Source organism: Ahaetulla prasina, chromosome 3 (assembly GCF_028640845.1).
Source record: "Ahaetulla prasina isolate Xishuangbanna chromosome 3, ASM2864084v1, whole genome shotgun sequence".
NCBI lineage: Eukaryota > Metazoa > Chordata > Lepidosauria > Squamata > Colubridae > Ahaetulla > Ahaetulla prasina.
The window spans coordinates 82,609,874-82,635,668 of record NC_080541.1 but is presented as its reverse complement, the minus strand read 5'-3'; the positions used below and the strand labels follow the sequence as shown (position 1 = coordinate 82,635,668).

The 25,795-nt window shown below is 38.3% G+C and overlaps 1 protein-coding gene across 1 annotated transcript in view; it reads right to left on the bottom strand.

Annotated features, from left to right (window-relative positions):
- LYRM4 (LYR motif containing 4) overlaps nt 1-25,795 on the bottom strand; it is a 51,608-nt gene that overhangs the window by 20,604 nt on the left and 5,209 nt on the right. The window lies entirely within an intron of this gene.

The window sequence follows — 25,795 nt, the reverse complement described above, 5'->3', positions numbered from 1 at the left end:
CTTTAAGACTTGTGGACTTCAACTCCCAGAATTCCTCAGCCAGCTTAGCTTAGTTGAAGTCCACAAGTCTTAAAGTTGCCAAGGTTTGCATGCTCCAAAGCATCTTTTCAAAATTATTCCTACAATTGTAGTGCCATCCATGGATAGATTTAAAAAAAAATATCAAAGCATACAGTAAGACTCCAGCACATAATTCATCTGATGGAGATTAAATCTAGTATGCTGGCAATCTTCTGTGCTCCTTTATGAGGGATTCAATTAATTCACAAAATACTTAACTGAAAGTCAATAGGATGGAATGCTATCTCTCCAGTTAAAATAGTTTCCTTCAATATTCTTCCCATTATATACATTTTACATAAGTTTGTTCATAGCAAAAAATAAATGGTAAAATAGAGAGAAAGTAGAGAGAATTCCCCTGAAGATGGGCTCTAGCATAAGTCTGAAAGCTCAGAAGAGTAAACCTCTGGTCCCGGTGATCGACCCAGTTCAGTCTTGCAACATTATCCTGGGACACATATATTTGCTTCATTTGGTAAAGGTATTTACCGATATATAGAAGAGCACAGGCTTTCATGATTCAGCCAGAAAAAGAAAGGAATTTGCTTTTCCTTTTTTTCAAATTTTTTTCAGTAACAGTGTTGATGAACATTGGTACTTGCAATTAATACCATAATACATAAATGCAATAAAAGAAAGAGAACCAGAAAGTTGAAAAAAACCATAATACTATTATAATTGAGCATTATGCTTTGCTCTTTTTTATTTAAAATGTGGAAGTGGGTTGTAAGGCACGGGTGTCAAATTTCCGGCATCACATTGTCATCACATGATGTATCATGACATTTTCCCCCTTTGCGGAGCTGGGGTGGGCATGGCCTGCGCATGATGCATCTGGCCCACGGGCCACCAGTTTGACACCCCTGTTGTAAGGGGTTCCTTCCTTTGTGTGAAGGAGGTTATAAGGGGCTCACTCCTTAGTGAAAAGAAAAAGCTCTTGACAAAAAAAAATAGCATGATATATCAGCATTTCCAAATTTATTATTTTAAAGTGTAGAGCAGTGCAACTCTGATTATTCATAAGGGTAATGCCGATTGCTAGTGACAGGAGTTGTCATCCTATATATTTGGAAGATCAGATTGGCTCTAATATGACCCAACATGCAGCAAATTGTAACATGCCACAACAGCAGTGTGCTCCATCCAAGAATATAAAGTTTATAATCAGTTAAATTGTACTATAGAAAACATTTTATTATAAACATAGATCGGCTAAAGTGATTAACAATACTAAGCCATATTTTAAAACTGGTGAGCAGCTTATTAAAGGATATACCTGCCTCGTACAGTTGCCCAAACCCACAGATGTACATCTGCAATATAAAACCACTCTAAAACAGACAAAATAAAAATTATGATTAGGTAACAGTCAAATAGCTGGTTGATAAAGATGTCCTTGATGCTATCCTATGTTATACTCTCCATGCAATAACATAAAATTTTGTAACATTCTCTTTTAACAAAGTGATTTTTGTCTAAAAGCAGTAAAGAAACGTCAAAATGCTCTGATCTGGTGATATAACGGGAAATGTATTGATGCATCTGGTGCATTAATCCTTATAGAAGGTACAGCAGAGTAAAACATGAGTAATATTTTCTACCATATCCAATCCATGCATGTAGATGTATTCCTTACATGGACTGTTTTAGAATCTGTTCTGTAGGACAAATGAAGGAAACACACTACTTCTAGTAAAATATAATTTTTTTTTATTGGCCAACTGTGATTTGACACACAAGGAATTTGTCTTGGTGCATATGCTCTCAGTGTACATAAAAGAAAAGATACCTTCATCAAGGTACAACACTTACAACGCTTAATGATAGTCATAGGGTACAAATTTAACACTTAATGATACAACATTTAATGATAGTCATAGGCTACAAATCAAATATATTATTTATACTATTTTATTTTAGTGTATAATTTCCTATACAGTGTTTAGGAAACAGAAGAAAGAGATAAAACTAGCAAGAAGAATGTAAACCTCTAGCTTCCTCTGTTTCTCAGTCTAGCTTTCATTAAGCTATATCATAAATTCACTGCTTTAATACACTGACTTACTTATGGCTGAAAGAAAATAACAATTCTAGGAAGAGACCAAGGAAATGAAATTGTACAGGTATGGCTTGTTTCCACCTAGACTGAAAACTATACTATTGGAAAATATGCGTGAGACCAAATCTGCTGAGAAGAATATGTTCTTTAGCCCAGGGGTCTCCAACCTTGTTCCCTTTAAGACTTGTGGACTTCAACTCCCAGGAACTCTGGGAGTTGAAGTCCACAAGTCTTAAAGGGACCAAGGTTGGAGACCCCTGCTTTAGCCAATAGCTGACAACTATTAGCCAAACTTGCTTCCATCCATTAAAGATCAATCAGCCATGCAGTATTTGAGATATATCTAGACAGCTATAAGTGTGCACTAAGAACCAGTTTGATGTAGTGGTTAAGGCATCAGACTAGAAATTGGGAGAAATTTAGGCCACGTTTTAGTCACAAAACCTGAACTTTGGACCATTCATTCTGTCTCAGCCCTAGGAAGAAAGCAATGGCAAACTATTTCTGAAAATCTTACCAAGAAAACTGCAGGGACCTGTCAAGGCAAGAAATTAATATGAATAGATGGGAAAGAAAAAAATGATATAGTTGCAGTAAGTGTACAAAAGAGAAGCTATTACTAAAATGATTTTATGGTGGCCAGTATCAGCTAACCTCATAAGTAGATAAATTTCAGGACAGCTGCTGAACCCTTTTTGCTCAGCATTGTATTTTATGTTTGGCCTTTCATATACCTAGAAGAGCAGAATACTGTTCTAAGACATTTGAGACATTTTATCTGTATTTTCTGGAGTTCATGAACAAGCATGTTCTGTAATATAAGTCTTTTGACAAATACCATTATTTCTACTATATAAGGGTCCTCAAGGTCCTCTAAACCCCTTTTGAGTCCTTGACAAATGCACTGTACCATCAGCATACAAAAGATTGGAAGATTTTGCTCTGCCAGGCTTGTTGTATTAATATTAGTACAGCTCTCTGAACAAGTATAAAATTAGAGAGCATTCTGAGAGCCTTGCATCAGATTCTCAAAATGGTGCTAACATATAGCTTTGTTAATAAGCAGCAACAGCAGCATTGGTTGCTTAGAAGCTACGATGTTCCCCAAATTTATCTTTGGAGATGGACTCAAAGATACACTTGAAATGTACTAAATGGTCAGATAAGGAGGATTTCAGTCTTCTTTTCAGGCTAGGTAAATTTTCAGTATAACTGCCTAGTGTATAAAGTCCACTTATAACAATGAAAGCTTATTGGTCTTAATTACCAGGATCCTCTTTCTACACATGGGAATAATGGCTATTCTCCAGTTTTTAGGGATCAGCACTGTCTTGTCTTTAAAGGGGCACCCAAAAGAGGTCCACATTGTCTTGATTATTTCATGGGTAATGTAATCACTATCTGGTGCCTTCTAGTTTCTAGCTGTTCTACTAATGTTTTTGTCTGAGAGGCTGAGACTGGAGGTCACTCAGGTAGAATATATTCAGAAAATGCCAGAGAAACATTACTATTAAATATATATTACAGAAGGGTCTAAAATGGATTTTAAAACCTCTAGCTTCCTCTGTTTCTCAGTCTAGCTTTCATTAAGCTATATCATAAATTCACTGCTTTAATACACTGACTTACTTATGGCTGAAAGAAAATAACAATTCTAGGAAGAGACCAAGGAAATGAAATTGTACAGGTATGGCTTGTTTCCACCTAGACTGAAAACTATACTATTGGAAAATATGCGTGAGACCAAATCTGCTGAGAAGAATATGTTCTTTAAGACTTGTGGACTTCAACTCCCAGGAACTCTGGGAGTTGAAGTCCACAAGTCTTAAAGGGACCAAGGTTGGAGACCCCTGCTTTAGCCAATAGCTGGCAACTATTAGCCAATTTTGCTTCCACCCATTAAAGATCAACCAGCCATGCAGTATTTGAGATATATCTAGACAGCTATAAGTGTGCACTAAGAACCAGTTTGATGTAGTGGTTAAGGCATCAGACTAGAAATTGGGAGAAATTTAGGCCACGTTTTAGTCACAAAACCTGGACTTTGGACCATTCATTCTGTCTCAACCCTAGGAAGAAAGCAATGGCAAACTATTTCTGAAAATCTTACCAAGAAAATTGCAGGGACCTGTCAAGGCAAGAAATGAATATGAATAGACGGGAAAGAAAAAAATGATATAGTTGCAGTAAGTGTACAACAGAGAAGCTATTACTAAAATGATTTTATGGTGGCCAGTATCAGCTAACCTCATAAGTAGATAAATTTCAGGACAGCTGCTGAACCCTTTTTGCTCAGCATTGTATTTTATGTTTGGCCTTTCATATACCTAGAAGAGCAGAATACTGTTCTAAGACATTTGAGACATTTTATCTGTATTTTCTGGAGTTCATGAACAAGCATGTTCTGTAATATAAGTCTTTTGACGAATACCATTATTTCTACTATATAAGGGTCCTCAAGGTCCTCTAAACCCCTTTTGAGTCCTTGACAAATGCACTGTACCATCAGCATACAAAAGAATTGGAAGATTTTGCTCTGCCAGGCTTGTTGTATTAATATTAGTACAGCTCTCTGAACAAGTATAAGATTAGAGAGCATTCTGAGAGCCTTGCATCAGATTCTCAAAATGGTGCTAACATATAGCTTTGTTAATAAGCAGCAACAGCAGCATTGGTTGCTTAGAAGCTACGATGTTCCCCAAATTTATCTTTGGAGATGGACCCAAAGATACACTTGAAATGTACTAAATGGTCAGATAAGGAGGATTTCAGTCTTCTTTTCAGGCTAGGTAAATTTTCAGTATAACTGCCTAGTGTATAAAGTCCACTTATAACAATGAAAGCTTATTGGTCTTAATTACCAGGATCCTCTTTCTACACATGGGAATAATGGCTATTCTCCAGTTTTTAGGGATCAGCACTGTCTTGTCTTTAAAGGGGCACCCAAAAGAGGTCCACATTGTCTTGATTATTTCATGGGTAATGTAATCACTATCTGGCGCCTTCTAGTTTCTAGCTGTTCTACTAATGTTTTTGTCTGAGAGGCTGAGACTGGAGGTCACTCAGGTAGAATATATTCAGAAAATGCCAGAGAAACATTACTATTAAATATCTATTACAGAAGGGTCTAAAATGGATTTTTAAAAACCTCTACAGTCATGAGTCCAGCTACATCGGAGGAATCTATTCCTGGATATCCAATGACCAGTCACAAGAGCTGGATTTCTTTCCTGAAAGGTTTATGTCAGGGAGAAGCAACCATCTGAGCAAAACAATGCTGAGGTATTTATTACCAAAGTTTACGTGTAATGAATTACCAACACTATGTGGAAATGTAAAAACAAATTTAGCATTTGGGCCAGCAATATTTCTTTCTATACTAATCCTGAAGTCCACTGTTTTGAGGGACAATTGGATATTTATTGTTTGACTTGTCAACTGGACGAGGGGTATTTTGCACTGTTATGTATATACTATCTTGAAAAAAATCATATTTTTTATTTATACCCATGTAATAATTGCAGCACAAAGCCAGCAAAATTATTTCTGGGAGCCTATGATACATAATGTTCTCCAAGCTTCCATTCATGAAAATGTCTTGAAAGCAGGCATATTTTTTTTTTTTGATTTGTTTAAACTCTTGGACCCAAAGTGGAAGTCCAAGAGATCTAAGCTACAGAGGGAAAAAGCGGTATTTGAAGACGCGAGGAGTAGGCTGAGGATGGGGATAGGACTCGATTGTTGAAGGGTTTTTTTAAGAACATTAACTTTATTGTCACTTTGAATGCATGCTAATTGGCATACATTGAAATGAAATTTTGTTGCATACAGCTCTCAAAGGGTCACCACCTCCAATATATGCTACATAAACATGACAAAATAAATAAATACAAAATTATGTATATACCCACATATATTATATGATACAGAGAAACAACACAGTCTAGTTTGGATGTATAAAGTACATGTACATGGCGAGGAAAACGAATCTTTTGAGTTTACCAGATGGATGGCATAGGGAACAAAGCTGTTATAGAATTTGGTAGTCCTGCTAGAAATACTTTGAAACCTTCTCCCAGAGGGGAGCAACAGAAACAGACCGTGAAATGGGTGTGTGGGGTCTCTAACAATACTTTGAGCTCTAACCACATAGAGCTTATAAGCAGTATCCAGAATAATAGGAAGTGAGCTTCCTATAATCTTCTTGGCTGTCCTTACCACTCTCTGTATGGACTTTCTATCTGAGGTACTGCTGCCCTCAAACCAAACAGTGATGCAGTTTGTTATAATGCTCTCAATTGTGCCTCTGTAAAATGTGGCCAGGACAGGAGAAAGATGTGCTCTCCTCATCCGATGCAGGAAATGCACACACTGGATTGCACGCTTCACTAAGGATGACGTGTGGAGAGTCCACTTCAGATTGTTAGCTATCTGCACCCCCAGATACTTAATATTTTAAGAATTTAAGAATTTAAGAATTAAATTCTAGTGTTAAAAATAAGATTAAAAGTATATCTCATATTGTGTACCCTATTATGACACCCCCCCAAATCTTACAACTGAATAATTACTACAACAGAACCTAAGGCATTTTCTGTCCTCAACTGAAAAGAAGAAAGAATATGCGCATATATCACATCATTCCTTGTTGTATTTGTGGATCAAAGAGGGAAAATAAATATTTGGCTTTATCACAGTGACTTCCAGTTGTTACTTAAGGAGCTCACAACAGTTTAGAAACAAGCCTGAGAACAAGTATGAAAGCCATGTGGGGGGCTGAACAAAGAGCAGAATGTATTATTGAGTTGATTTTGTGTGATAATTCAGTGCTTTGTTCTCCATTCCTCAAAGCTTGGAGAAATTTATAAGAAGTTGAGTGTGTTCGGGGAGGAAAGATACAGACTAGAAAGATACAGGCCCTCCTTTCACAAATTGATGAAAGCTGTTTTCAGGAGGAAAACATCAGACAGGATTCCATTCTGATATTTTTTTCTCTATTTAGTAGTTGTTTGAGGGCTATATTTATTTATGGATAGTTTCATTTCACTGCTTATTCAATGGGAGCTTTTTTTTTTTTGGGCAGGGAGGGGGAAGCATTACTAACACAAAATGAGCATTTTAATAGGTTGCAATCTAAACTGAGACAAGCCAGTTACAAGTTTCATCTAAAACCAGTGGTGGAAATCCTTTCTAGAATAATCTACTTCTATAACTCTGCCCTTTGAGACATGAACAGAAGCACAAAGCCAAGACAAACTAACTTAGTGTCTTGTCTAACTTAGGTGGTTCCTGTAGTCTTTAATAGGATGAAATGGTGAACCATGGGACAAAATATTTTGAACCAAGTTACTTCAAATAAACTAATTTACAGACTACTTCAAAAATATGGGACTCCTGTTTTCCTTGGAACTGAAATTTGGTACATTTTATAAAACATTTTATGACAAAAACATCATAAAGATAGAAAACATAATTCAAAATACCTAATACAAAAGTCATAAAACATTTCCTGTGCTGATGTTTAACTCTGCTACACAGTTCAACATGAGCTATTTTCAAGGCGGACTGCATCTCTAAGGAGCATCCCAACTTTTTCAGCGAAGACAGTACTTCAGAAACTATCATTGATGAAGGTATTGAGGAATCTGATAAGAAAGTATCTCTGAAACAATGACCCTATGGGACATAGGTTGTTTAGTATGTTTATAAACTTAGCATATAACACAGGAAGAAAAAGCTACCGATCTATGATCAGTGTACCAGATACTTATGGCTATCAGCCATAGTAACCTACTCGACAGTCTATACTTAACATCCACTCTTCAGTGCTGTGTGTTTTATGCAGTTCCAGCTTTTATGAGGCTTATAACTTTTCTTCATGCCATAGAATCATCCTCCTTTAAAAATGCAGAATGTGGCATTTTCATGGCATTTAAATTAGGCAGGTGAATCCGCTGCATGACCTTAAACTGACTTTTCTGATGTATTAGAAGCCCGTATGTCTACAGTTTTTATCTGTTCCCTCATTATATCAAGCATGCATGCATAGGACAAAGTATAGAATAACTATAACAGCATGGCGAGTTAATCAGTATTGCTTAGAAGGGCAGATGTGGTCCATGGAGAACAGCACCATGTATTTCTCAGTAAAACTGGATTAGGAAGTGGACAAGTCCACTGGGCACTCCTCTCATACCTCACACCCCATCCTAGTAGTCGAAATGTGGAGAAAAACGCATGTGCATTTTTAGTACAATGGCATCTTCTTTTCTAATTAATGGCTTTCTTATCAGTGGCTAATGAAAGGCACATAACTAAAATTCCAAAATTAAAAAAATAATAATCCATCAGACTGCTATAGGGAGGAGATCAGAAGACTGCTAGGAGAAAATAAAGGAAAAATGAAAGAACTAATTATTGCACATAATAATTCCCCTTCTTGAAAATATTCAGGATTTCCCAATGCATTAATAGTCTGCTTTAGAGCATGTACTCTGCCACAAAGGAGGTGATCAAATATTCAGTTGTTCTTTTTTCTCTCCCTTTCATTCATAAAGCAAACTTCTTAGTTTTGTTTTCAGCCATACAAGGCAAATTATGCAGTATTCACTTAAGGCAGTGCAACATTATTTCCTCCTGCCTTATCTTCCTTCTTTGGCTGTAAAGGGAGAGGAACACAGCTGAAATTTATCTTTACTTTTGCCAGCATCTCTGGGTTAACTCTAGTATCTACTTGACACTTGTTCAGTTTAAGTTTATGGCTTTCTGTATGCATAGTTTTGCCAATAATCACTTCCTTAGTTAGGGTTAGGGTTAACTACACCTGGCTGGCAATTTCTCAAGCCTATAGGACATTTTCTTTCTTGATCTTCCTCTGTCTGGAATATGATCCCACAACAATATATCTCTTTCCCCTCCAGATAGAATTCCACTTCTTTACTGATCTCTTCACCTCTTCCTTGTTCTTGGGCTTTCCGGAACACTTCCAACTATCTTCTTCTGGGCCATCTTGGATTCATTAAGCAGTCTTGCATCTGCTCTGGAACAAGCAATTCTAAAGGTGCCTAATCTGGCATAGTTCAAATCAAGTCCAGTCATCTGGAGCCTTGACTTAACAATTGCAATTTACAACTGCAATACTGAGAATCATTTTTCACAAATCTGTCAAATTCTAGAGTCTTATCCAAGTAATTAGGGCCAAAGATTTTGAGACCTGTGGTAGTTTTGAATGTTTGAGGAATTTTCAGAAGCGATATGGGTGCCTTAAGTCTTTTATTTATTCCTGGCTTAGGCCCAAGCCATTTGTAAAGTGGTTTTAATCTTGATCTTTATAATAATATTCTATAAGTTATCCAGAAGGGGCTGTAATGAAATTCTAAAATAAACAAGGAAAAATTTAATCACACATCAAGCCATCTTTAAGACAACTGTTTCAATCAGCCATCGAACAAACCATTCAACCAGCCATCCGTACAGCTATCCAACAAACTATTCAACCAGCCATCCGTTCATCCATCCAACCAACCTTCCAACCAGCCTTTCAACCATCCATCCAACAAACCTTATCAACAAACAGTCTAGTACCCAACATCCAAGCACTCACTACCCAAAACTTCCATCCACCCATCCAACCTCCAATACAACCACCAGTTATACATATCCCTCAACCAACTAACATTCAAAACTAGGTATGCACGCCTCTTACCTCTTTAACACCTCTTTCTACAGATTTTAAATGTAAATTGATGAATGCAAGAAGTATTCTTAACAAATTACCTGAATTTATCCTCCTGCTAAACAGTGGTACATTTGACATTATATTTATTTGCGAAACATGGCTAATCTCTTCCATCCCTGATTCCATCATTTTAAACAAAGAATATCAAGTTCACCGTTCAGATCGTGAAAACCGAAGAGGTGGTGGAGTGGCTATTTTCTATAAAAGTCACTTAATCTAAAAAACATACAAGTTGCCCACAAACTTTCTCTTCCTGAAACTATTGTATGTGATCTATCATCTAATACCGCACTTCGATTCATTCTATGCTACAGAGCCCCCGACTACGATATTACTCATGCTAATATTTTAACCTCATTACTAACTTGGGCTGCCTCTTGCCCATATCCACTCATCTTCCTGGGTGACCTAAATTTACCTCTCATCAACTGGATAACTAACGAAAGTACAACTGATCCAATCCACACAACAATATACAACGCTGTTACTAACCTAGGTCTTGAACAACTTGTAACCAATAATACAAGACTAAACAACTGCCTTGACCTCATCTTCTGCAACAATAACAATACCATTTATGGACTACAAATAAGAGAACCCTTTTCCAACAGTGATCATTGCATGATTGACTTCCATCTTAATATCGTTGTGACTTAAACCATCATATCAATAGCATTCCATTTACAACTTCAAAAAGCCAATTATGACTCTATAAACAATGATCTTTCATTTCTAGACTGGCAAAATCTGTTCTCAACCTGTATAACTGCTGAAGACCACTATAGAGTTTTCTACTCGAAATCAACAGAGTCATCGAACTATATGTACCACTAACTACCATCAAGATTAGGAAAAGCAAACTACCCATATCAATAAAAAGCTTCAATCTAAAAGATCCTCTGGAAAAGAAACAAAAGGGCTATGTAGCTAATTTTAAAAACGCTACAGAACTATATGCAACCAAATAAAACTGAATGCACAAATTACCACACCAAGCAAGAAGAGGATCTTCTGCGCACAAATTCAGTCGTGCCTTCTATAATTTTGTCAACAACAAGCTTAAAAACTCTAGACGCATGCCACCTCTAAAAGATCCTGATGGCAATGAATACAATGATGAAGAATCTAGAGCAAACCTCTTTAATAAATTCTTTGCATCAGTTTTTGTCAACAGTGATGGCACTCATCCAACATTCCAAATTTGTACAATCAATGAGCATGACAACTTAACAATTGTTGATTTTACAGAAGAAAATGTTGGTAAAGCTCTAAGTAAATTGAAGCCATCTCTATCCATTGGACCTGATGGTCTTTGTGCTTACTTTTTAAAAACTCTCTAGTAATCTAGCAGAACCCTAAGTATAATCTTTAATATAGCCTTTAGAACCAGTTCCTTCCCAGTCTCTGGTCACTAGCCACAGTCATTCCAGTTTTCAAAAAGCGACCCCAGCTTAGTTGATAATTATAGACCTATCTCCCTATGTTGCGTCGCCTGCAAGGTTATGGAATCCATCATCAACCAATCCATTACCTTACACTTAGAAATGCACAACCTTCTCTCAAATAAACAATTTGGCTTCAGGAAAAATTATCATGCAATCTACAACTTCTCTACTGTAAAACCTATGGACTACTAATCTTGATCTAGGTAAATCAATAGATGCAATATACATAGACTTCTGCAAAGCTTTTGACTCAGTAGTACATGATAAACTTCTCCTAAAATTAAAATCCTATGGCATTTCAGGACCCTTACACCACTGGATATCTGCTTTTTTGTCAAACAGACAACAAATAGTTAAAATTGGTAATGCTCTTTCAAATCCTGTTCCTGTCAAGAGTGGTGTTCCTCAAGGCAGCGTTCTTGGACCTACTCTCTTTATAATATACATAAATGATCTTTGTATTGATATTTCAAGTAACTGTGTTCTCTTTGCTGATGATGTCAAACTTTTCAACACCACTGACAATGCATCCACAATTCAAAAGGACCTTGATCATCTATCTGCCTGGTCTAAAATTTGGCAACTACAAATTTCAACCAGTAAATGCTCAGTCTTGCACATTGGAAGAAAGAACCCAATCACAAAGTACATGCTTGATGGACATTGCCTGCAGATGACCCCACCCTGTCAAAGACCTTGGAGTTTTTACATCTAACGATTTAAGTTCCAAAGCCCACTGCAACTACATAGCTAAGAAGGCTCTAAGAGTTGTCAACTTAATTTTACGTAGCTTCTTTTCAAAAAACACCATGCTACTGACCAGAGCATATAAAACATTTGTTAGGCCAATTCTTGATTACTGCTCTCCTGTCTGGAACCCTTACCATATATCTGACATCAACACAGTTGAGCGTGTCCAAAGGTATTTTACGAGAAGAATTCTCCATTCCTCTGAAACTAATAAAATACCTTATTCCACCAGACTTGATATCTTGGGTCTAGAAAACTTGGAACTTCGTCGCCTTCGACTGGATCTGGGTTTAGCATATAAAATCATCCGTTGTAATGTCCTTCCTGTCAATGACTTTTTTAGTTTCAATAACAATATCACAAGAGCTACAAACAGATTCAAACTCAATGTCAACCGTTCCAGTTTAGATTGCAGAAAACACGATTTCTGTAACAGAATTGTATATACTTGGAATGCATTACCTGACTCTGTGGTTTCTTCTCATAACCCCAAAGGTTTCACTCAAAAACTGTCCACGGTTGACCTCACCACTTTCCTAAGAGGACTCTAAAGGGGCGTGCATAAGAGCACAAACGTGCCTACCGTTCCTGTCCTACTGTTTCTTTCCCTATGTATATACACGTTTTTAGTACCTCATTTCTCCTCATATATACGTTCATATATTTATAACCTTTTATGTAACGCTTGTATATATTGTTATGACAAATAAATAAATAAATAAATAAATAAATAAATAAATAAATAAATAAATAAACTGTTTAGGAAAAGGAAACGCTTTTCTGTATCCATTTTTCACTCTCCTTTCCACAAATATATTTAACCAAATAGGAAGCATTTGTTTTAAGACACTAATACTTTCCATCTTCCGTTACACTCTCCAGGAACCTGCAATAATCACTGTGTAGTTTAGTCCACTGATAAATTACAGTTTAATCATTCAGGGCCATTCATCTCAGCACGACCACACACCATTCAAGATAGTCCTGGTATCTGCTGTTTGATCTGTTAGCCACTGATGAATTACTAGCAATTCCTGCATAGGTGGCCCATTAATGGGGGGGGGAGGGGGGAGAAAGTCTAGAATGAATTACGTCTCGTCTGGATTACTGCAATGCTCTCTACATGGGGCTCCCCTTGAAGGGCATCCGGAGGCTGCAGTTAGTCCAGAATGCGGCTGCGCGGGTGATAGAGGGAGCCCCCCGTGGCTCCCGTATAACACCCATCCTGCACAGGCTGCACTGGCTACCTGTGGCTTTCCGGGTGCGCTTCAAGGTTTTGGTGACCACCTTTAAAGCGCTCCATGGCATTGGGCCGGGTTACTTACGGGACCGCCTACTGCTACCGAATATCTCTCACCGACCCGTGCGCTCTCACAGAGAGGGTCTCCTCAGGGTGCCGTCGGCGCGGCAATGTCGTCTGGCGACACCCAGGGGAAGGGCCTTCTCTGTGGGGGCCCCCACCCTCTGGAATGAACTACCCCCCGGACTTCGTCAGCTCTCGGACCTCCGGACCTTCCGCCGCGGGCTTAAAACGTATTTATTTAATTGTGCAGGGCTGAGCTAGATTTTAAATTATTGGTTTTAAATTGGGTTTTATTTGATATTTTAATTCTAAATTTACGGGCTTTTTAGAATCAGTTTTTTAATTGTTTTATATTGTATTTATATGTCTTTTAAATGCCTGTACACCGCCCTGAGTCCTTCGGGAGATAGGGCGGTATATAAATTTGAATAAATAAATAAATAAATAAATAAATAAATAAATAAATAAATAAATAAATAAATAAATAGAATTAAATTATGAGGTAACTTAGGGATACGAGAGGGGCTACTGAAGCGTTAGAGTAGCTGCTCATAGTCTGAGCCCTGTAATTGATTTTGATGTAGCCTTGCAATCACAATAGTCCATTAGCCCTTTAATTTAGTACTGTGACAAGGACTTTAGAGTGCTGTGGTGTCACTGAAAAAAAATTAAAAAATTAAAACAAACTCGACTATAGGAAGCAAGTGAAACTAAAAGCCACATACGCCATCAAGTTTTAAAGAACAGATCTCCGGATTGCATTTGCCAGATATAAGGGATTATTAACAATTTCTTTAATTTAAAATAGATAATTGCTTTCTGAACCACAGGTATTCCTCAGCTAACAACCATTTGTTTAACCACAGGCCACTGAAAAAAGTGACTTTATAAGTATTTTTCGCATTTACTACTGTTGTAGCATCCCTGTGGTCACATGATCAACATTAAAATGCTTGGCAACTGGCATGTAATTATGATGGTTGCAGTGTCTTGGGTTCACATGATCACCTTTTGTGATCTTCTGATAAGTAAAGTCAATGCGGAAGCCAGATTCACTTAACAACTGTATTACTAATTTAATCGCAGTGACTCACTTAGCAACTGTGGCAAGAAACGTAGTATCACAAAATATTTGTTTTAATGCATTGGCCTGGCCTGGCATGTATTAAATCCTCTCCGTCTCAAAAGTTATGTTCTTTTAAAGAAGTTTCTCACATGCATTGCAGTCGAGCAGTAAATTTAAATTTCTTATGCAACCTCAACTGGAAATCGATTAATTTCTTTTTATTAATTAGGATACAAAATTACAATTTCTCAGTTCATGTATGATGGGAAATAATGGTTTGAGAAACCCAGGAAGTAATCAATTGTGTATTCAGTTTGATCAGAGAGAGGAAACCAGTTTTGTTTTCCTGATATAACAGAGAACTATAATTTAATTAACCACAATGGATGCAACAAATGTGGTTATATAAAGCAAGGTGCAAAGGGGTAGTGTTCAGGTAATTTTTAGTTACATTGGAAGCAGCTTATGCTCTCAAATCAAAATTTAAAGGACAATCTGGGGGAGGTCATAGGAATTTTGGCTTGTTTGTCACGTTTTAAGTGCGGTTTATAAAAAAGGACCTCATACAGTTTGCCTTCTACAGTGCATTTCTCTGGGAATTCATCAAGATAAAATGCAAACTCGCACACGCTTCCTCCTTTTTGCAGATCTCTTTTAAGTGGACAGATTTTAGCAGCTCACAGTTGCAGGCTTTTAAGTTCTGTAGGCCAGCAGCCCCCAATCTTTGGGCACCAGGGACTAGTTCCATGGAGAGAATTTTTTTTCACAGACTGGAGGGAGCGTGGTTTCGCATGCTGCCTGCATCCCGCAGATGGGGCTTTGCTTGTTTGCGTGGTCCAGTTTCTGGCATGCTGAGGCCTGGTGCCAATCCATGGATGGGGGTTGGGGACTCCCACTCTAGGCAAGTCTTCGGCAAAGAATGAAATCAAAAGAATTACGTGCAATTATATATCCAATTTTCTGCCCAGCTCAGGTGTGGTCACTTTGGGAATCAACTCTTATTTTATAACTACTCAAGAGTTCTCTGACATTTATTGTGGCATAAACTTTCCCAGTTTACTTCTTCAGATATATGAAATTGGCAATGATGATTAGAAAGGATAAAATATGGGAGGAAAGGAATTATGAAATAACTGTAAAGGAGGATAGATGATAAAATTTATTTGTTCTGTAACTGTTGTAAAGAAGACCATCAGAATTCAATATAAAGCACTTTCTAAATGCCTCAAATACAAGGCATTGAAAAACATGAGTTATGACCATTTTTCACAGTTAAGACCTTTGCAGCATCCCCATGATCATGTGATCAAAATTCAGATGCTTGGCATCTGTTTCATGGTTATGATCCCCTTTAGCGACCTTTGGACAAGCAAAGTCAATGGGGAAGCCAGATTCACTTAACAATTGTGAAAAGAAAGGTCATAAAATGGAGCAAAACTCACTTAACAACAGAAATGTTGTTTCTGCCCAATTGCAATACTAAGTCAAAGATTAGGTTCGTGTGAACCATCCTATAGTCCACAACCATTTGAATTTATCTCTGATTTATATCTTTGCCATGCCATAGCTGCCTGTGCAAAGGTCATTTTTAATCATTTTTATTTTTCATATTGGGGACCACTTATTATGCCAGTTTAAGGAATAATCCTTGTAGAAGGTTTCTAAGACAGAATATCTCCATCAGGGGTGGGTTTCAAAACCCATTGCTACTGGTTTGCTCGTGGGCGCTCAAGTGCAATGCTTCTACACATGTGCAGAAGTGTCCAGGCGGGTGGGCGGAGCCTCCCGCCACCACCACTACTGGTTTACCCGATCCGGGGCAAAACGGTAGCAACCCACCACTGATCTCCATCAATATTATTCACAAATTAAAGAAACCAGCTTTTTATATTCCTAGCACTAACAAATAATAAAGATATTTTTAATTTTTTAATTATATTTTAATTAAAATTATATTTAATTATTTTTTTTATTGTATACATGCCCAGAGTTACATTTGTGAGATGGTAGCTATATGAATATGATTAATAAATGAATGAATAATCATCACCATCAAACATTGCAATAAAACAAAAAGTGTAATAATTATCTTATTTCATTGATTTAAGAACTGTAATGTCCTAAAAATGTGGATTTCTCATATTCAATTAGGCCGTTAATTTTTTTTAAAAAATACACTCTTTTACTTTTGGTGAAAAAAATACAGGAAGATACTGTGAAAACTTTCAGTACTGGTGACATAATTTATCAATGAACTGAGGACAATACATCCCTGGTGTAAGAGCTCAGAAGAGAGAGAGGAGAGAGAGGAGGGGTGTGTGTCTAAGGAGCCGTAGTGACAGGAGACTTAACTAAGGATACACACATCCTATCATGGATAACTTTTTTATCCTTACATGACTTACGGGCTTTATAGTATATTCTATTCTTTCATGTTTTCAATTTCCTGTAGTTGAAAGCATGCAAGGAACAGTTTGAAAAAGCATAACAAATGAAAGGGGACCAGCAGCCGTAAGGGCAGCAATATTCTCAACATAAGGAGGACCAAAAGGTGGAGTGGGGAGGGAGAACAGAGGGAGAAAATAAGGCAGGCTGGCTGAGGAGAGAAATAAAAGCACACTAACTGGCAATTCAGTGCCTTGGTATTACCAGCCTGCTGAGAGCAATTACAATAGCACAGACAGCACTTGCTTTATTGTGACCTTACTGAATTAACTTTGAGGGCAGGGTGAAAAAAAAACAAAAACCACTCAGTGATTCAGCAGGGAATTTATTAGAAAATTTTAATGCCAACTTAAATTTGATACAAAGGCCTCAATATTAAAGGTCATCTCCATTACTATACTACTGGAAACCCATGGGTCCTTTTGCTTCCATGCACCTCCATTCCTTTCCTTTTGTTTTCTTTCATAAATAAATTTTAAAAAAAATAGGTCAGCATTCTTGCTTCAAGCTCCTTGGCATTTTTATTTGATGTGACAGATCTCGTTTTTTGTTGGGAGATTTTTTTTCGGGGGGTGTGTGTGGCTAGTGGGGCTGGGAAACCACAAACAGCTTTACAATATATATATATCAGTAAATGAGGATACACTTTGTACATATCAGATCGAAATGATAAAGCAAAAACGATACAAGTGATATTTACATTTTAAAACCTTAAAACATGCACAGTTACATTGCTGCAATTAAAACAATGCAAAAAAAAATGCCACGGAAAATTCAAGGGAATGGAAGAGGAGAAGGAGGTCTTTTGGAAGAAATAGGTGAGAAAAGATTTAGGGCAGATTTTCATTTTCAGTTGGGTCACTGCCCTGGGTTCCCATTTCTTCTTAGGCTACTAAGTTGTTAGATCAGGGGTGTCAAACTGGATTTCTTTGAGGACCGGATCAGCATTGTAGTTCTCTTCCACGGGCCAGCAAGGTGGGGGAGATGGGACAGGCGTCTCCTGCAGCACCCTGCTGTCCAAATGGGGCACAGGGCCCCCACATGCAGGGCCCCCCATGCCCCATTTTGGCTGGCAAAGTGCTGCAGGAGGTTGTCCAGGCAGAAAACGGGGCATGGGGAGGCCACGTGGGCCAGTCCTTTGCTATTTTCAGATTTAAGCACCCTGAGGGCCAGCCTTGAGTTTGACACCCCTATGTTAGATGCTCTCCTAGGCAGCAGTTGCTATCTTTTTATAACCTTCTGGTTGATTGAATGATGGCTTGCTAAGTCCAAGAATTATTGTTTATTCTAGAAGCTGATGCTCCTATTTTTACGTGTAACTAACATATATATTGTCAACTAACCGAATAATATAAATCCATAATACACACAAAACATCTGCTAAAATATAAGTAGAGAGAAACAGATAATAAACAGCTTAGTATTTACTATCATAAATACTGTCAATAGCATGTATGCTGCAATTAAATATATATATATATATAAAATTAGCCCAAATTGGATAGAATTGTGGTTCCTGCCTCTGACATTCTATTATTTTAACTGTACCTATAATCTTTTTAAGCGCGGCAGTTGAAAAAGTCTTGTTAGTCCACACAATTGTTAGATTATTTAAGGTTTTCCAATGTTGAATATTTATTATTTAGCTGCTAAGATGAAGTATGAAATAATAACAATCTTATTTTAAGCTTAAAATTCAATCCTATAAATAAGTAAAACAACCATAACTGAAAAGGTAGAAGTTTTAAAATCAAATTAATATAGATGCAATGCTCAGCATTTGATTTTAAAAGATTTTAATTTTAACAGAAGGTAGTTGTCTATTAGCAGCCTAATCTTTTGTGGCTGCTGAATACTTATTGATGGCTCTTAATGGCTTGTGTTAGCATTCCTCTGAGATGTTAATCAATCTTTCGCTTTTTAAAATTGACATTCATAATGTGTTTACATTAGTCAATACTTCTTAATTGTCAAGCTGTAACAGCAGAACTTCAATAATAAATCTCTTCAATAAATAACTTCAGATAGTAGAATTTTTAAGTGTTTCCTCTTCTGAGGAATGGAATATATTGATAGCTGCTACTGGGTGAACTGCAGGAATAAAGGAAAAAACTCCTCCATCTTAGAAATACTTCTTAATGTTTAAAATTAAAAGACAAGTTTGGTGCAGCTGTAACGTTCTGCTGCCCTTAATACTGATTAGGAGATCAATGGCACCCTACATACTATTTCCAACCTGCATTCAACTCCCCCTCCCCTTCCTCTTTTAAAGCTAACAAGTTTGGTTTGCAATGTCTTATCTGCAGTGACGTTAATCTTAACATGCCTTGCTCAAATCAGAGCTGGCCATCCTTCTAGGCCATGGCCCTCTAAGCTTTGGCCTGATGAACACATTTAGAATGTTGAGATTGCTATCGGCTCTTTGAGGAGTTGTGAGTCTAGAATGATCCTCAGATTACACACTGGTCTGCCTGAGATACTGCCATCCCATCCAAAACCAAAGATGGCATTATCTTAGAATCAGTAGACCCCAAACCCCAAAGCCTAAGTCTTGCCAGAGTTCACCTGAAGCTTATGTTGCTCTATCCAGGTTCACATAGCCTTCAGCCAGTAGTGGGTTTTAATTTCATTTGCTACCGGTTTTCTCACAGGCGTTCATACACAATGCTTCTGCGCATGCGCAGAGATGTCCGGGCGGGTGGGCAGAGCCTCCCACCGCTGCTGTTACCAGTTCACCCGATCTGGGGTGAACTGGTAGCAACCCCCCACTGCCTTCAGCCACTATGATAAGGTGTCTACACCATTTCTTAATTCACCAGGGACAGAGATGTATAGGTGAGTATCATCAGCATATTGATAAAGACCTACCCCATGCTGCAGATGAATTCACCGGCAACCTCAAGTGGATGTTAAATAGAAGAGGAGAGAACCCTGAACTCTGTGACACCCTATACCAGGGGTCAGCAACCTGTAGCTCCAGAGCCGCATGCAGCTCTTTGGAACCTCTGCTGTGGCTCCCTGTCAGGTGATCCCACCACTGGGGCCCCCGCCCCGGCCCTCCCCTCCCCAGTCACTCCTTGCCTGGCCTGAGAAGGTGAGGGCGACGGTGAGGGATGGAGAAGTGGCCAGGGCAGATACAGAGAGATACAGAGAGAGGGAGAGAAACAGAGAGAGAAACAGAGAGAAACAAAGAGAGAGGGAGAGGGGGGGAGAGAGATATGTCAAAAGGATTTTGTAGTTCCTGGTGTTTTTTAACAACTGGTTCTCTGCCCTAATGACCAGCTGCGCAGGCGTGGCTAGGGGGTCATGTGACTGGTGGAAGTGAGTGACATTGAGTTGGCCATGCCCACCCAGATTTTGTGGCTCCCGGTGTTTTCTTTTCTGTGGGAAACAGGTCCAAATGGCTCTTTGAATATTTAAGGTTGCAGACCCCTGCCCTATACAATAGAGGCTGAGGATGGGACCTATCCTCCCCAATTTTCACTAACTGGAATTGACCCTGAAGAAAGGAGGCAAATCAACACAACACTGGCCTGCCTACCTCAACCCTCTGAGCTGATCCAGAAGAATACTATGGTTGATGGTACTGAAAGCTGCTAAAAGGTCACGTAAGGCAAGGATGGATATACAACCCCCATCCTGCCCATGACAGAGAACATCCCAAAAGCGCAACCAGTGCCGTTTCCATTCCATACCCAGATCTGAATCCTGACTGATCCAGTTAATTCATTTCACGTAAGAACCTCTGAAGCTATTGTGAAAGTACTCTTTCAAACAGCTTCTCCAAAAAGGCAAAGTCAGATATAGGCAAAAATTATTCAGTACAGTGGGGTCCATAATGGCTTTTTCAGAAGGGGATGAACGAAGGCCTTTTTAAGAGTAAAGGAACAACTCCCTCACTCAAAGAAGAATTAATCATTGCTCACAGGACATCTCCTGGACTGCTTTGACAACACAGGAGAGGAATGAATCTAAAAGGAGGTGGCTGAGCTCCAATAATGGAATCATCATGAAAAAGATCTGCTTCTGCGCTTCTCTTCACAAGGGAGAATCAGGAACCCTTTGAAAACAACTGACCAGGTCAGAGAAATTTATTCTAGAGAAGATAGTTTCTTCATGATGCTAAGGCCGGGGTGAAATGCTCACAGTTTGGACCGGATCGCCCTATCCGGTAGCGATGATGGCAGGTGGTTCGGAGAACAGGTAGCAAAAGTTCCTGCTCCCCCCGCCCTAGCTGAACCATGCGATCATCAGAGGTTTTTTTTTTTTTACTTTTGAAAGCATTTTTTCTTCCGCCAAAAAATGCTTTTAAAAGTAAAAAAAAAGCCTCTGATGATTGCGCAGCTCAGCTGGGATCGTCAGAACCCTTTAAAAGCTTTTTCTCCTCTGGCAATCCCAGCTGAGTTGGGCCTGATCATCACAGGCTTTTAAAAGCATTTTTTTACAACCTCTTTGGCCGAAGAGGTTGTAGAAAAAATGCTTTTAAAAGTAAAAAAAAAAGTTGGCCACGCCCACCCAGTCACATTACCCCCACCCCCACCAAGCCACTCCCACAAAACCGGTAGTAACAAATTTTACATTTTACCCCTGGCTGAGGCCCTATATACCATGAGCTTGAACTGTACCAGGAAACAACCAGTGGTCAATGCAGCACCCACAGAAATTTAGATGGTTAAAATGCCTCCCAAATACCAGCATACGGACCACTACATTTTCTAGGAGACGGAATTGTTGAGATGACTTCAAGGACAACTTCATGTACACCTCATGTTGTAAGCCCAGGTAAGAAGTAACAAGGGTAGCCTGCAACTAGTGGGCTAGCTCAGGCTGAATAAAGATCTCATTTATAAATATAAAGGGCAGGGAAATAAATCAGGAGGCAGATCATCAATCTGACATAGGAACTATACGTACTATATACTTTTGCCAACGAGATCTCATGCCAGCTTCTATCGATCATTTCCATCGGCTGTGAAAGCCTGGAACACTTTATATAAAGTAATACTAATAAGCAGCTAGCTCTTCTGTGATTTTTTTTCAATCTACCATATGCTATTCAACATAGAAGGGTTTAAGTGAAGAGCACTCCCTAGCCTCTGTTGCTATTTATAAAGTAGAGCTGAAGAATGAAATTGTGGTCTGAAATAAGGACTATTACTTATTACTATTACTAGGGACGTGGTGACTCAGTGGCTAAGATGCTGAGCTTGTCGATCGAAAGGTTGGCAGTTCAGCAGTTCGAATCCCTAGAGCCGGGTGAGCTTCCATCACTTGTCCCAGCTTCTGCCAACCTAGCAGTTCAAAAGCACGTAAAAAATGCAATTAGAAAAATAGGAACCACCTTTGGTGGGAAGGTAACAGCATTCCATACACCTTTGGCATTTAGTCATTCCAGCCACATGACCACAGAGACGTCTTTGGAGAGCGCTGGCTCTTCGGCTTTGAAATGGAGATGAACACCGCTCCCTAGAGTTGGGAACGACTAGCACGTATGTGCGAGGGGAACCTTTACCTTTACCTTTAATAAGGAAGCATAAAAGCTTTAAGAAGCATTGCTACACCAGTGTCCAAATGGGAAGGTAACAAAAAATGGATTAAGATAACTAAAAGCCTAGTTTCAAATTTACTGTTAGACAACAGAAAGGATCAGCTGTCTCAAAAAGCATGGCAACAGATTACTACCCTAAGTATTACTCCTCACCTATCCAAACTTCCAATATGGCCTGAGAGACAATTTATGCCACTTCATTATGATTTGCAGAAAAAGAAACAAGACTGTTCACTCTCACAAATAAATGCACCATTATATTTCCATATGAATTCAGATATATAAAACATATTACAGAAAATGGAATTGCAAAACAGTTGTAACTTTAGTAGTTTTTCAAAGGTTTAATACAGGTACTCATCACTTAACAACTGGCCACTTAATGGCCATTTGAAGTTATGGCCGAGCCTCCAAAAGCTACTTATTACCCAGTCCTGAAAATATGGCCACTGCAGTGCCCCTGCAGTCGATTGTTCTTGTGACCAATTGCAGGGATGCTATAGCACCTTTACCTATCTCCCCCCATCTCCATCCCTGGATCCCCACAGGCCTGTCACTTCCCCATAGGGTCCTTTCAGGCCTTCCCCCCCCCCAATCCCTGCAGACCTTTTGCTCTTCCATTGGGTCCTTGTAGAATAGAACAAAATGAAGTGCTTCTGAACACATATTTAGAGAAAATATAACAAACTGATAACTGCTTTCCATCAACTGTGAAAGTTTGACAAAGTTTTCTACTTTTTTATCATTTCATAATAAAATTAATAACCTACAAAACTTAAAACAGTATACAGGAACGCTCTTTTGTGATTTTTTAACCTTAAAAAGCTCCTTTTGTCAAGGCCTAAGAATGACACAACTAAATGACAGTAATCTGTCATGTTTCCACAATTCCTCCCAGACTGATTCAAGCAGTTATTTATGAACCTGAGATGCCAACGGTCATTTTGATGACTAAGCCATAAATTAGCATTTAAAGAGAATATAAATTTGATTTCACAGAAGCAACAAATTACTAGGCAGCTGGGATATTATTTAATTTTTATTGACATGTCATGGAAAAAGAAAGTCAGCTAAAGGTGGAGTGCTACATTTTAATAAACCTCAAACTTCAAAATGCATATACTTGATCAGTTCCAGCTCTATTGTTTAAAAAACTGTATAAATATTTTACCTTTAAACATTTCTAAAAGTCCTAGCTACTTGTAATATTCTTCACTATCTAAATTATTCACACATAAATACGCAATTAAAAAAGTATTTTCAAATTTTTGACATTTCAAAATAATGTGAATACCCGTAACATTTACTAATACAAATTAGACAATCATGTGCATGAAATACAGTAGCGTTAATATTGCTGTAGGTATCATGATGCAATTTATTTTTATATAAATGAAGAAGACGTTTTGCATAAAATTGTCAAAGAAATTTGCTGAGTAACCATGTCTACATTTAGGCATTAATTTACAAAGCTTAAATAATATTTAAACTATTTTTATATTTAAAACTCCCCATGTAGCCATAACACCTATTTATTACTGAATGTTGTATACTTACCAAAGCAAACTTAAATACAATCCAAAATATTCAAGCAATTGCAATGTCAATACACAGGACAAATCTTACAATACAGTATGTTAGCTCCTATTATTTTTAGCATGCAAATAATTCAAACTTGTAGTTATATTTTTACTTATTTCATCAATTTTGGTAGCTGTTTTAATGCCCTTCTGAAATAAAAAAGTAGGATGAATATTTCAAATGATATAACAAGAGATTCCATGAGAAATTGAAACTATGTAAGTCTACAAATATAAAAATATTACTGTCATTAGTGACCCTATTTAGAATTCCATTCAACTAACATATTCTTCTACAACTGATTCTATTTTAGCTGATTTTCAGTTTTTCTTCTAATCTAGTCAGCATTTTGCAGCCAGTGAACAGGGTGAGTTGTAAATGGGTTGTTTTAGTTCCTTCTGCTTATTAGTTCTTCCCTCGGTTTATTCTTGGGCTTGCTGTCATTTTTTATTCCTGACTACCTAGGTACCCTGGCTACCTAGGAATTCATGCTTGGAAGAAGATCTCAAGTTAAGTTTATTGCCACTAGCAGAATGCATACTAACAGAAAGTATACATTGTTTTAGTATGCTCTTCATGTTTTAAAACAAATTGACGAGTACAACTCAAAAGATCACACAGTACATCAAATAGACTTTCCTATTAAAGATGACAATCAAGATTTTAATATTTATTGTTTTAAATGTCTTTTCCCTTTTATCTATTTCTGTTTTTGTTATAAGACACTTTCAAGCGTAAAACAAATGAAAACATGAGATATAAATTGAATAAATAACTGACAAAGACAAATGGAATGCACGCACATCCTTTATACCTTCCTATCTGGTTCAGAAATATTGGCAGATTAGGAGCAGAACTGGGTTTGGTTGGAAGCTTTGCGGATTTTTTTTTTTTGCTTTTAAATGGTGGTATTTATTTTAGGCCCTAATTTCCACTTTCCTCCCTCTGATGGCAAAACCTTTAGCAATTATAATCAATGAATATACTCGACATACAACAGTTCGTTTAGTGTCTGTTCGAAGTCACAACAGCACTGGATAAAGTGACTTAAGACCATTTTTCACACTTACGACTGTTGCATACCAGGATCCCCAGGGTCACATGATTTACATTTGGATGCTTGACAACTGGTTCCTACTTCTGACCGTTGCGGTGTCCTGGAGTCATGTGATCATCTTTTAGGACCTTCTGACAAGCAAGTCAATGGGGAAGCCACATTCACTTAACAACCATATTACTAATTTAATAACTGCAGTGATTCACTTAACAAATGCCCTCGTTACCTCCCGCCTGGATTACTGCAATGCTCTCTACATGGGGCTCCCCTTGAAGAGCACCAGGAGACTTCAACTGATACAGAATGCGGCTGCGCGGGGGATAGAGGGAGCGTCTCGGAGCTTCCATATAACACCTCTCCTGCGCAAGCTGCACTGGTTGCCGGTGGTCTTCCGGGTGCAATTCAAGGTGTTGGTGATCACCTTTAAAGCGCTCCATGACATGGGACCAGGTTACTTACGGGACCGCCTACTGCTGCCAATAGCCTCCCATCGACCTGTGCGCTCCCACAGGGAGGGTCTCCTCAGGATGCCATCAGCTAAACAATGTCGGCTGGCGGCCCCCAGGGGAAGAGCCTTCTCTGTGGGGGCACCTACCCTATGGAACGAACTGCCTCTGGGGATATGCCTTCTTCCCGACGTCCGGGCCTTTAAGCGCGAGCTCAAGACTTTTTTTGTTTCACCAAGCAGGGTTGGCCTAAGGGTAATTTTTAATGGGTGGTTTTATTACTTGTTATTTTAATAT